A 14,246-nucleotide genomic window follows, 5' to 3' on the forward strand; every position below is an offset into this window, starting at 1 on the left:
CCACCCCGAACCCCTTGATTAGATTCCAGTCTGTAACTCACTCCCGGGTATCTGTTATTCTATATATAAACCACGGAAACCCCTCGATTAGATTTCAGCCTGTAACTCACTCCCGGGTATCTGTGATTCTATATATAAACCACGCAAACCCCTCGATTAAATTCCAGCCTGTAACTCACTCCCGGGTATCTGTTATTCTATATATAAACTACCCAGACCCCTCGATTAGATTCCAGTCTGTAACTCACTCCCGGGTATCTGTTATTCTATATATAAACCACCCGAACCCCTCGATTAGATTCCAGTCTGTAACTCACTCCTGGGTATCTGTTATTCTATATATAAACCACCCGAACCCCTCGATTAGATTCCAGTCTGTAACTCACTCCCGGGTAACTGTTATTCTATATATAAACCACCCAAACCCCTCGATTAGATTCCAGTCTGTAACTCACTCCCGGGTAACTGTTATTCTATACATAAACCACTCTGCACCCCTCGATTAGATTCCAGTCTGTAACTCACTCCAGGGAATCTGTTATTCTAGATATAAACCACCAAAACCCCTCAATTAGATTCCAGCCTGTAACTCACTCCCGGGTATCTGTTATTCTATATATAAACCACCCAAACCCCTCGATTAGATTCCAGTGTGTAACTCACTCCCGGGGAACTGTTCTCCTATGTTTAAACCATCCTAAACCCCTCGATTAGATTCCAGTCTGTAACTCACTAACGGGTATCTGTTATTCTATATATAAACCACCCCGAACCCCTAGATTAGATTCCAGCCTGTAACTCACTCCCGGGTATCGGTTATTCGATATATAAACCATCCGAAACCCTTGATTAGATTCCTGTCTGTAAATCACTCCCGGGTATCTGTTTTTCTATATATAAACTACCCCGAACCCCTCGATTAGATTCCAGCCTGTAACTCACTCCCGGGTATCTGTTATTCTCTGTATAAACCACCCAAACCCGTCGATTAGATTCCAGTGTGTAACCCACTCTCGGGTAACTGTTATTCTGCACATAAACCATCCTGAACCCCTCGGTTAGATTCCAGTCTGTAACCCACTCTCGGGTAACTGTTATTCTGCACATAAACCATCCTGAACCCCTCGGTTAGATTCCAGTCTGTAACTCACTCCCGAGTATCTGTTCTATATATAAACCATCCTGAACACCTCGATTAGATTCCAGTCTGTAACTCACGCCCGGGTATCTGTTATTCTATATATAAACCACCCAAACCCCTCAATTAAATTCCAGCCTGGAACTCACTCCGGTGTATATGTTATTCGATATATAAACCACCCAAACCCGTCGATTAGATTCCAGTGTGTAACCCACTCTCGGGTAACTGTTATTCTGCACATAAACCATCCTGAACCCCTCGGTTAGATTCCAGTCTGTAACTCACTCCCGAGTATCTGTTCTATATATAAACCATCCTAAACACCTCGATTAGATTCCAGTCTGTAACTCACTCCCGAGTATCTGTTCTATATATAAACCATCCTAAACACCTCGATTAGATTCCAGTCTGTAACTCACTCCCGGGTATCTGTTATTCTATATATAAACCACCCAAACCCCTCGATTAGATTCCAGTCTGTAACTCACTCCCGGGTATCTGTTATTCTATATATAAACCACCCCGAACCCCTCGATTAGATTCCAGTCTGTAACTCACTCCCGGGTATCTGTTATTCTATACATAAACCACTCTGCACCACTCGATTAGATTCCAGTCTGTAACTCACTCCAGGGAATCTGTTATTCTAGATATAAACCACCAAAACCCCTCAATTAGATTCCAGCCTGTAACTCACTCCCGGGTATCTGTTATTCTATATATAAACCACCCAAACCCCTCGATTAGATTCCAGTGTGTAACTCACTCCCGGGGAACTGTTCTCCTATGTTTAAACCATCCTAAACCCCTCGATTAGATTCCAGTCTGTAACTCACTAACGGGTATCTGTTATTCTATATATAAACCAACCCGAACCCCTAGATTAGATTCCAGCCTGTAACTCACTCCCGGGTATCTGTTATTCGATATATAAACCATCCGAAACCCTTGATTAGATTCCTGTCTGTAAATCACTCCCGGGTATCTGTTTTTCTATATATAAACTACCCCGAACCCCTCGATTAGATTCCAGCCTGTAACTCACTCCCGGGTATCTGTTATTCTCTGTATAAACCACCCAAACCCGTCGATTAGATTCCAGTGTGTAACCCACTCTCGGGTAACTGTTATTCTGCACATAAACCATCCTGAACCCCTCGGTTAGATTCCAGTCTGTAACCCACTCTCGGGTAACTGTTATTCTGCACATAAACCATCCTGAACCCCTCGGTTAGATTCCAGTCTGTAACTCACTCCCGAGTATCTGTTCTATATATAAACCATCCTGAACACCTCGATTAGATTCCAGTCTGTAACTCACGCCCGGGTATCTGTTATTCTATATATAAACCACCCAAACCCCTCAATTAAATTCCAGCCTGGAACTCACTCCGGTGTATCTGTTATTCTATATATAAACCACCCAAACCCGTCGATTAGATTCCAGTGTGTAACCCACTCTCGGGTAACTGTTATTCTGCACATAAACCATCCTGAACCCCTCGGTTAGATTCCAGTCTGTAACTCACTCCCGAGTATCTGTTCTATATATAAACCATCCTAAACACCTCGATTAGATTCCAGTCTGTAACTCACTCCCGGATATCTGTTATTCTATATATAAACCACCCAAACCCCTCGTTTAGATTCCAGTCTGTAACTCACTCCCGGGTATCTGTTATTCTATATATAAACCACCCAAACCCCTCGATTAGATTCCAGTCTGTAACTCACTCCCGGGTATCTGTTATTCTATATATAAACCACCCCGAACCCCTCGATTAGATTCCAGTCTGTAACTCACTCCCGGGTATCTGTTATCCTATATATAAACCACCCAAACCCCTCAATTAGATTCCAGTCTGTAACTCACTCCCGGGTATCTGTTATTCTATATATAAACCACCAAAACCCCTCAATTAGATTCCAGCCTGTAACTCACTCCCGGGTATCTGTTATCCTATATATAAACCACCCAAACCCCTCGATTAGATTCCAGTCTGTAACTCGCTCCCGGGTATCTGTTATTCTATATATAAACCACCCTGAACCCCTCGATTAGATTCCAGTCTGTAACTCACTCCCGAGTATCTGTTATCCTATATATAAACCACCCTGAACCCCTCGATTAGATTCCAGTCTGTAACTCACTCCCGGGTATCTGTTATTCTATATGTAAACCACCAAAACCCCTCAATTAGAGTACAGCCTGTAACTCACTCCCGGGTATCTGTTATTCTGCACATAAACCATCCTGAACCCCTCGGTTAGATTCCAGTCTGTAACTCACTCCCGAGTATCTGTTCTATATATAAACCATCCTGAACACCTCGATTAGATTCCAGTCTGTAACTCACGCCCGGGTATCTGTTATTCTATATATAAACCACCCAAACCCCTCAATTAAATTCCAGCCTGGAACTCACTCCGGTGTATATGTTATTCGATATATAAACCACCCAAACCCGTCGATTAGATTCCAGTGTGTAACCCACTCTCGGGTAACTGTTATTCTGCACATAAACCATCCTGAACCCCTCGGTTAGATTCCAGTCTGTAACTCACTCCCGAGTATCTGTTCTATATATAAACCATCCTAAACACCTCGATTAGATTCCAGTCTGTAACTCACTCCCGAGTATCTGTTCTATATATAAACCATCCTAAACACCTCGATTAGATTCCAGTCTGTAACTCACTCCCGGGTATCTGTTATTCTATATATAAACCACCCAAACCCCTCGATTAGATTCCAGTCTGTAACTCACTCCCGGGTATCTGTTATTCTATATATAAACCACCCCGAACCCCTCGATTAGATTCCAGTCTGTAACTCACTCCCGGGTATCTGTTATTCTATACATAAACCACTCTGCACCACTCGATTAGATTCCAGTCTGTAACTCACTCCAGGGAATCTGTTATTCTAGATATAAACCACCAAAACCCCTCAATTAGATTCCAGCCTGTAACTCACTCCCGGGTATCTGTTATTCTATATATAAACCACCCAAACCCCTCGATTAGATTCCAGTGTGTAACTCACTCCCGGGGAACTGTTCTCCTATGTTTAAACCATCCTAAACCCCTCGATTAGATTCCAGTCTGTAACTCACTAACGGGTATCTGTTATTCTATATATAAACCAACCCGAACCCCTAGATTAGATTCCAGCCTGTAACTCACTCCCGGGTATCTGTTATTCGATATATAAACCATCCGAAACCCTTGATTAGATTCCTGTCTGTAAATCACTCCCGGGTATCTGTTTTTCTATATATAAACTACCCCGAACCCCTCGATTAGATTCCAGCCTGTAACTCACTCCCGGGTATCTGTTATTCTCTGTATAAACCACCCAAACCCGTCGATTAGATTCCAGTGTGTAACCCACTCTCGGGTAACTGTTATTCTGCACATAAACCATCCTGAACCCCTCGGTTAGATTCCAGTCTGTAACCCACTCTCGGGTAACTGTTATTCTGCACATAAACCATCCTGAACCCCTCGGTTAGATTCCAGTCTGTAACTCACTCCCGAGTATCTGTTCTATATATAAACCATCCTGAACACCTCGATTAGATTCCAGTCTGTAACTCACGCCCGGGTATCTGTTATTCTATATATAAACCACCCAAACCCCTCAATTAAATTCCAGCCTGGAACTCACTCCGGTGTATCTGTTATTCTATATATAAACCACCCAAACCCGTCGATTAGATTCCAGTGTGTAACCCACTCTCGGGTAACTGTTATTCTGCACATAAACCATCCTGAACCCCTCGGTTAGATTCCAGTCTGTAACTCACTCCCGAGTATCTGTTCTATATATAAACCATCCTAAACACCTCGATTAGATTCCAGTCTGTAACTCACTCCCGGATATCTGTTATTCTATATATAAACCACCCAAACCCCTCGTTTAGATTCCAGTCTGTAACTCACTCCCGGGTATCTGTTATTCTATATATAAACCACCCAAACCCCTCGATTAGATTCCAGTCTGTAACTCACTCCCGGGTATCTGTTATTCTATATATAAACCACCCCGAACCCCTCGATTAGATTCCAGTCTGTAACTCACTCCCGGGTATCTGTTATCCTATATATAAACCACCCAAACCCCTCAATTAGATTCCAGTCTGTAACTCACTCCCGGGTATCTGTTATTCTATATATAAACCACCAAAACCCCTCAATTAGATTCCAGCCTGTAACTCACTCCCGGGTATCTGTTATCCTATATATAAACCACCCAAACCCCTCGATTAGATTCCAGTCTGTAACTCGCTCCCGGGTATCTGTTATTCTATATATAAACCACCCTGAACCCCTCGATTAGATTCCAGTCTGTAACTCACTCCCGAGTATCTGTTATCCTATATATAAACCACCCTGAACCCCTCGATTAGATTCCAGTCTGTAACTCACTCCCGGGTATCTGTTATTCTATATGTAAACCACCAAAACCCCTCAATTAGAGTACAGCCTGTAACTCACTCCCGGGTATCTGTTATTCTACATATAAACCACCCTGAACCACTCGATTAGATTCCAGTCTGTAACTCACTCCAGGGTATCTGTTATTCTATATTTAAACCACCCAAAACCCTCAATTAGATTCCAGTCTGTAACTCACTCCCGGGTATCTGTTATTCTATATATAAACCACCCTGAACCCCTCGATTAGATTCCAGCATGTAATTGACTCCCGGGTATCTGTTATTCTAGAGAAAACCACCCAAACCCCTCAATTAGATTCCTGTCTGTAACTCACTCCCGGGTATCTGTTATTCTATATTTAAACCATCCTGAACCCCTCGATTAGATTCCAGTCTGTAACTCACTCCCGGGTATCTGTTATTCTATATATAAACCACCAAAACCCCTCGATTAGATTCCAGTCTGTAACTCACTCCAGGGTATCTGTTATTCTATATTTAAACCACCCAAAACCCTCAATTAGATTCCAGTCTGTAACTCACTCCCGGGTATCTGTTATTCTATATTTAAACCATCCTGAACCCCTCGATTAGATTCCAGTCTGTAAATCACTCCCGGGTATCTGTTATTCTCTGTATAAACCATCCAAACCCCGCGATTAGATTCCAGTGTGTAACCCACTCCCGGGTAACTGTTATTCTACACATAAACCATCCTGAGCCCCTCGGTTAGATTCCAGTCTGTAACTCACTCCCGAGTATCTGTTCTATATATAAACCATCCTGAACACCTCGATTAGATTCCAGTCTGTAACTCACTCCCGGGTATCTGTTATTCTATATATAAACCACCCAAACCCCTCAATTAGATTCCAGCCTGGAACTCACTCCGGTGTATCTGTTATTCTATATATAAACCACCCAAACCCCTCGTTTAGATTCCAGTCTGTAACTCACTCCCGGGTATCTGTTATTCTATATATAAACCACCCAAACCCCTCGATTAGATTCCAGCCTGGAACTCACTCCGGTGTATCTGTTATTCTATATATAAACCACCCAAACCCCTCGATTGGATTCCAGCCTGGAACTCACTCCGGTGTATCTGTTATTCTATATATAAACCACCCAAACCCCTCGATTAGATTCCAGTCTGTAACTCGCTCCCGGGTATCTGTTATTCTATATATAAACCACCCTGAACCCCTCGATTAGATTCCAGTCTGTAACTCACTCCCGGGTATCTGTTATTCTGTATATAAACCACCAAAACCCCTCAATTAGAGTCCAGCCTGTAACTCACTCCCGGGTATCTGTTATTCTACATATAAACCACCCTGAACCACTCGATTAGATTCCAGTCTGTAACTCACTCCATGGTATCTGTTATTCTATATTTAAACCACCCAAAACCCTCAATTAGATTCCAGTCTGTAACTCACTCCCGGGTATCTGTTATTCTATATATAAACCACCCTGAACCCCTCGATTAGATTCCAGCATGTAATTGACTCCCGGGTATCTGTTATTCTAGAGAAAACCACCCAAACCCCTCAATTAGATTCCTGTCTGTAACTCACTCCCGGGTATCTGTTATTCTATATTTAAACCATCCTGAACCCCTCGATTAGATTCCAGTCTGTAAATCACTCCCGGGTATCTGTTATTCGATATATAAACCATCCGAAACCCTTTATTAGATTCCAGTCTGTAACTCACTCCTGGGTATCTGTTATTCTATCTATAAACCACCCAAACCCCTCGATTAGATTCCAGTGCGTAACTCACTCCCGGGTAACTGTTATTCTTCACATAAACCATCCTGAACCCCTCGGTTAGATTCCAGTCTGTAACTCACTCCCGGGTATCTGTTCTATATATAAACCATCCTGAACACCCCGATTAGATTCCAGTCTGTAACTCACTCCCGGGTATCTGTTATTCGATATATAAACCATCCGAAACCCTTGATTAGATTCCTGTCTGTAAATCACTCCCGGGTATCTGTTTTTCTATATATAAACTACCCCGAACCCCTCGATTAGATTCCAGCCTGTTACTCACTCCCGGGTATCTGTTATTCTCTGTATAAACCACCCAAACCCGTCGATTAGATTCCAGTGTGTAACCCACTCTCGGGTAACTGTTATTCTGCACATAAACCATCCTGAACCCCTCAGTTAGATTCCAGTCTGTAACCCACTCTCGGGTAACTGTTATTCTGCACATAAACCATCCTGAACCCCTCTATTAGATTCCAGTCTGTAACTCACTCCCGAGTATCTGTTCTATATATAAACCATCCTGAACACCTCGATTAGATTCCAGTCTGTAACTCACGCCCGGGTATCTGTTATTCTATATATAAACCACCCAAACCCCTCAATTAAATTCCAGCCTGGAACTCACTCCGGTGTATCTGTTATTCTATATATAAACCACCCAAACCCGTCGATTAGATTCCAGTGTGTAACCCACTCTCGGGTAACTGTTATTCTGCACATAAACCATCCTGAACCCCTCGGTTAGATTCCAGTCTGTAACTCACTCCCGAGTATCTGTTCTATATATAAACCATCCTGAACACCTCGATTAGATTCCAGTCTGTAACTCACTCCCGGATATCTGTTATTCTATATATAAACCACCCAAACCCCTCGTTTAGATTCCAGTCTGTAACTCACTCCCGGGTATCTGTTATTCTATATATAAACCACCCAAACCCCTCGATTAGATTCCAGTCTGTAACTCACTCCCGGGTATCTGTTATTCTATATATAAACCACCCCGAACCCCTCGATTAGAGTTCCAGTCTGTAACTCACTCCCGGGTATCTGTTATTCTATATATAAACCACCCCGAACCCCTCAATTAGATTCCAGTCTGTAACTCACTCCCGGGTATCTGTTATTCTATATATAAACCACCAAAACCCCTCAATTAGATTCCAGCCTGTAACTCACTCCCGGGTATCTGTTATCCTATATCTTAACCACCCAAACCCCTCGATTAGATTCCAGTCTGTAACTCACTCCCGGGTATCTGTTATTCTATATATAAACCACCCTGAACCCCTCGATTAGATTCCAGTCTGTAACTCACTCCCGGGTATCTGTTATTCTATATATAAACCACCAAAACCCCTCAATTAGATTCCAGCCTGTAACTCACTCCCGGGTATCTGTTATCCTATATATAAACCACCCAAACCCCTCGATTAGATTCCAGTCTGTAACTCACTCCAGGGTATCTCTTATTCTATATATAAACCACCCAAAACCCTCAATTAGATTCCAGTCTGTAACTCACTCCCGGGTATCTGTTATTCTATATATAAACCACCCTGAACCCCTCGATTAGATTCCAGCATGTAATTGACTCCCGGGTATCTGTTATTCTAGAGAAAACCACCCAAACCCCTCAATTAGATTCCTGTCTGTAACTCACTCCCGGGTCTCTGTTATTCTATATTTAAACCATCCTGAACCCCTCGATTAGATTCCAGTCTGTAAATCACTCCCGGGTATCTGTTATTCTCTGTATAAACCACCCAAACCCCTCGATTAGATTCCAGTGTGTAACCCACTCCCGGGTAACTGTTATTCTACACATAAACCATCCTGAGCGCCTCGGTTAGATTCCAGTCTGTAACTCACTCCCGAGTATCTGTTCTATATATAAACCATCCTGAACACCTCGATTAGATTCCAGTCTGTGACTCACTCCCGGGTATCTGTTATTCTATATATAAACCACCCAAACCCCTCAATTAGATTCCAGCCTGGAACTCACTCCGGTGTATCTGTTATTCTATATATAAACCACCCAAACCCCTCGTTTAGATTCCAGTCTGTAACTCACTCCCGGGTATCTGTTATTCTATATATAAACCACCCAAACCCCTCGATTAGATTCCAGTCTGTAACTCGCTCCCGGGTATCTGTTATTCTATATATAAACGACCCTGAACCCCTCGATTAGATTCCAGTCTGTAACTCACTCCCGAGTATCTGTTATTCTATATATAAACCACCCTGAACCCCTCGATTAGATTCCAGTCTGTAACTCACTCCCGGGGATCTGTTATTCTATATATAAACCACCCCGAACCCCTCGATTAGATTCCAGTCTGTAACTCACTCCCGGGGATCTGTTATTCTATATATAAACCACCCCGAACCCCTCGATTAGAGTCCAGCCTGTAACTCACTCCCGGGTATCTGTTATTCTACATATAAACCACCCTGAACCCCTCGATTAGATTCCAGTCTGTAACTCACTCCATGGTATCTGTTATTCTATATTTAAACCACCCAAAACCCTCAATTAGATTCCAGTCTGTAACTCACTCCCGGGTATCTGTTATTCTATATATAAACCACCCTGAACCCCTCGATTAGGTTCCAGCATGTAATTGACTCCCGGGTATCTGTTATTCTAGAGAAAACCACCCAAACCCCTCAATTAGATTCCTGTCTGTAAATCACTCCCGGGTATCTGTTATTCGATATGTAAACCATCCGAAACCCTTTATTAGATTCCAGTCTGTAACTCACTCCTGGGTATCTGTTATTCTATATATAAACCACCCAAACCCCTCGATTAGATTCCAGTGCGTAACTCACTCCCGGGTAACTGTTATTCTTCACATAAACCAACCTGAACCCCTCGGTTAGATTCCAGTCTGTAACTCACTCCCGGGTATCTGTTCTATATATAAACCATCCTGAACACCCCGATTAGATTCCAGTCTGTAACTCACTCCCGGGTATCTGTTATTCTATATATAAACCACCAAAACCCCTCGATTAGATTCCAGTCTGTAACTCACTCCAGGGTATCTGTTATTCTATATATAAACCACCCAAACCCCTCGATTAGATTCCAGTCTGTAACTCACTCCCGGGTAACTGTTATCCTGTGTATAAACCATCCTGAACCCCTCGATTAGATTCCAGTCTGTAACTCACTCCCGGGTATCTGTTATTCTATATATAAACCACCCAAACCCCTCGACGAGATTCCCGTGTGTAACTCACTCCCGGGTAACTGTTCTCCTGTGTATAAACCATCCTGAACCCCTCGATTAGATTCCAGTCTGTAACTCACTCCCGGGTATCTGTTATTCTATATATAAACCACCCAACCCCCTCGATTAGATTCCAGTCTGTAACTCACTCCCGGGTATCTGTTATTCTATATATAAACCACTCAAACCCCTCAATTAGATTCCAGCCTGTAACTCACTCCCGGGTATCTGTTATTCTATATATAAACCACTCAAATCACTCGATTAGATTCCAGTCTGTAACTCACTCCCGGGCATCTGTTATTCTATATATAAACCACCCTGAACCTCTCGATTAGATTCCAGTCTGTAACTCACTTCCGGGTATCTGTTAATTTATATATAAACCACCCAAACGCTTTGATTAGATTCCAGTGTGTAACTCACTCCCGGGGAACTGTTCTCCTATATTTAAACCATCCTGAACCCCTCGATTAGATTCCAGTCTGTAACTCACTACCGGGTATCTGTTATTCTATATATAAACCACCCCGAACCCCTAGATTAGATTCCAGTCTGTAACTCACTCCCGGGTATCTGTTATTCGATATATAAACCATCCGAAACCCTTGATTAGATTCCTGTCTGTAAATCACTCCCGGGTATCTGTTATTCTATATATAAACTACCCCGAACCACTCGATTAGATTCCAGCCTGTAACTCACTCCCGGGTAACTGTTCTCCTGTGTACAAACCATCCTGAACCCCTCGATTAGATTCCAGTCTGTAACTCACTCCCGGGTATCTGTTATTCTATATATAAACCACCCAAACCCCTCGACTAGATTCCCGTGTGTAACTCACTCCCGGGTAACTGTACTCCTGTGTATAAACCATCCTGAACCCCTCGATTAGATTCCAGTCTGTAACTCACTCCCGGGTATCTGTTATTCTATATATAAACCACTCTGAACCCCTCGATTAGATTCCAGTCTGTAACTCACTCCCGGGTATCTGTTATTCTATATATAAACCACCCAAACCCCTCGATTAGATTCCAGTCTGTAACTCACTCCCGTGTATCTGTTATTATATATATAAACCACCCAAACCCCTCGATTAGATTCCAGTCTGTAACTCACTCCCGGGTATCTGTTATTCTATATATAAACCACCCTGAACCCCTCGATTAGATTCCAGTCTGTAACTCACTCCCGGGTATCTGTTATCCTATATATAAACCACCCAAACCCCTCAATTAGATTCCAGTCTGTAACTCACTCCCGGGTATCTGTTATTCTATATATAAACCACCAAAACCCCTCAATTAGATTCCAGCCTGTAACTCACTCCCGGGTATCTGTTATCCTATATATAAACCACCCAAACCCCTCGATTAGATTCCAGTCTGTAACTCACTCCCGGGTATCTGTTATTCTATATATAAACCACCCGAACCCCTCGATTAGATTCCAGTCTGTAACTCACTCCCGGGTATCTGTTATTCTATATATAAACCACCCAAACCCCTCGATTAGATTCCAGTCTGTAACTCACTCCCGGGTATCTGTTATTGTATATATAAACCACCCGAACCCCTCGATTAGATTCCAGTCTGTAACTCACTCCCGGGTATCTGTTATTCTATATATAAACCACCCGAACCCCTCGATTAGATTCCAGTCAGTAACTCACTCCTGGGTATCTGTTATTCTATATATAAACCACCCCGAACCCCTCGATTAGATTCCAGTCTGTAACTCACTCCCGGGTATCTGTTATTCTATATATAAACCACCCCGAACCCCTCGATTAGATTCCAGTCTGTAACTCACTCCCGAGTATCTGTTATCCTATATATAAACCACCCTGAACCCCTCGATTAGATTCCAGTCTGTAACTCACTCCCGGGTATCTGTTATTCTATATATAAACCACCCGAACCCCTCGATTAGATTCCAGTGTGTAACTCACTCCCGGGTATCTGTTATTCTATATATAAACCACCAAAACCCCTCAATTAGATTCCAGTCTGTAACTCACTCCCGGGTATCTGTTATTCTAGATATAAACCACCCAAACCCCTCGATTAGATTCCAGTCTGTAACTCACTCCCGGGTATCTGTTATTCTATATTTAAACCATCCTGAACCCCTCGATTAGATTCCAGTCTGTAAATCACTCCCGGGTATCTGTTATTCGATATATAAACCATCCGAAACCCTTTATTAGATTCCAGTCTGTAACTCACTCCTGGGTATCTGTTATTCTATCTATAAACCACCCCAAACCCCTCGATTAGATTCCAGCCTGTAACTCACTCCCGGGTATCTGTTATTCTATATATAAACCACGCAAACCCTTCGATTAGATTCCAGTCTGTAACTCACTCCCGGGTATCTGTTGTTCTATAAATAAACCGTCCTGAACCCCTCGATTAGATTCCAGTCTGTAACTCACTCCTGGGTATCTGTTATTCTATATATAAACCACCCCGAACCCCTCGATTCGATTCCAGTCTGTAACTCACTCCTGGGTATCTGTTATTCTATATATAAACCAACCTGACTCCCTCGATTAGATTCCAGTCTGGAACTCACTCCCGGGTATATGTTATTTTATATATAAACCACCCGGACCCCTCAATTAGATTCCAGTCTGTAACTCACTCACTCCCGAGTATCTGTTATTCTATATATAAACCACAAACCCCTCGATTAGATTCCAGTCTGTAACTCCCGGGTATCTGTTATTCTATATATAAACCATGCAAACCCCTCGATTAGACTCCAGTCTGTAACTCACTCCCGAGTATCTGTTATTCTATATATAAACCACCCAAACCCCTCGATTAGATTCCAGTCTGTAACTCACTCCCGGGAATCTGTTATTCTGTATATAAACCACCCTGTACCTTTTGATTAGATTCCAGTCTGTAACTCACTCCCGGGTATCTGTTATTTTATATATAAACCACCCAAACCCCTCAATTAGATTCCAGTCTGTAACTCACTCCCGGGTATCTGTTATTTTATATATAAACCACCTGCACCCCTCAATTAGATTCCAGCCTGTAACTCACTCCTGGGTATCTGTTATTTTATATATAAACCACCCTGACTCCCTCGATTAAATTCTAGTGTGTAACTCACTCCCGGGTAACTGTTATTCTATATATAAACCACCCAAACCCCTCGAATTGATTGCAGTCTTTAACTCACTCCCGGGTATCTGTTATTCTATATATAAACCACCCGATCCCTCGATTAGATTCCAGTCTGTAAATCACTCCCGGGTATCTGTTATTCTATATATAAACCACCCCAAACCCCACGATTAGATTCCAGCCTGTAACTCACTCACTCCCGAGTATCTGTTATTCTATATGTTAACCGCCCCGAACCCGTCGATTTGATTCCAGTCTGTAATTCACTCCCGGGTATCTGTTATTCTCTATATAAACCACCCTGGACCTTTTGATTAGATTCCAGTCTATAACTCGCTCCCGGGTATCTGTTATTCTCTGTATAAACCACCCCAAACCCCTCGATTAGATTCCAGCCTGTAACTCACTCACTCCCGGGTATCTGTTATTCTATATATAAGCCGTCCTGAACCCCTCGATTTGATTCCAGTCTGTAACTCACTCCTGGG

General features: G+C 42.6%; 1 protein-coding gene across 1 annotated transcript in view; it reads left to right on the forward strand.

Moving 5' to 3' along the window:
* loxl4 (lysyl oxidase-like 4) overlaps nucleotides 1-14,246 on the forward strand; it is a 177,305-nt gene that overhangs the window by 125,486 nt on the left and 37,573 nt on the right. The gene's annotated exons all lie outside the window — the stretch shown is intronic.

The sequence above is a fragment of the Scyliorhinus torazame genome, chromosome 16 (assembly GCF_047496885.1).
Source record: "Scyliorhinus torazame isolate Kashiwa2021f chromosome 16, sScyTor2.1, whole genome shotgun sequence".
Classification (NCBI taxonomy): Eukaryota; Metazoa; Chordata; class Chondrichthyes; order Carcharhiniformes; family Scyliorhinidae; genus Scyliorhinus; species Scyliorhinus torazame.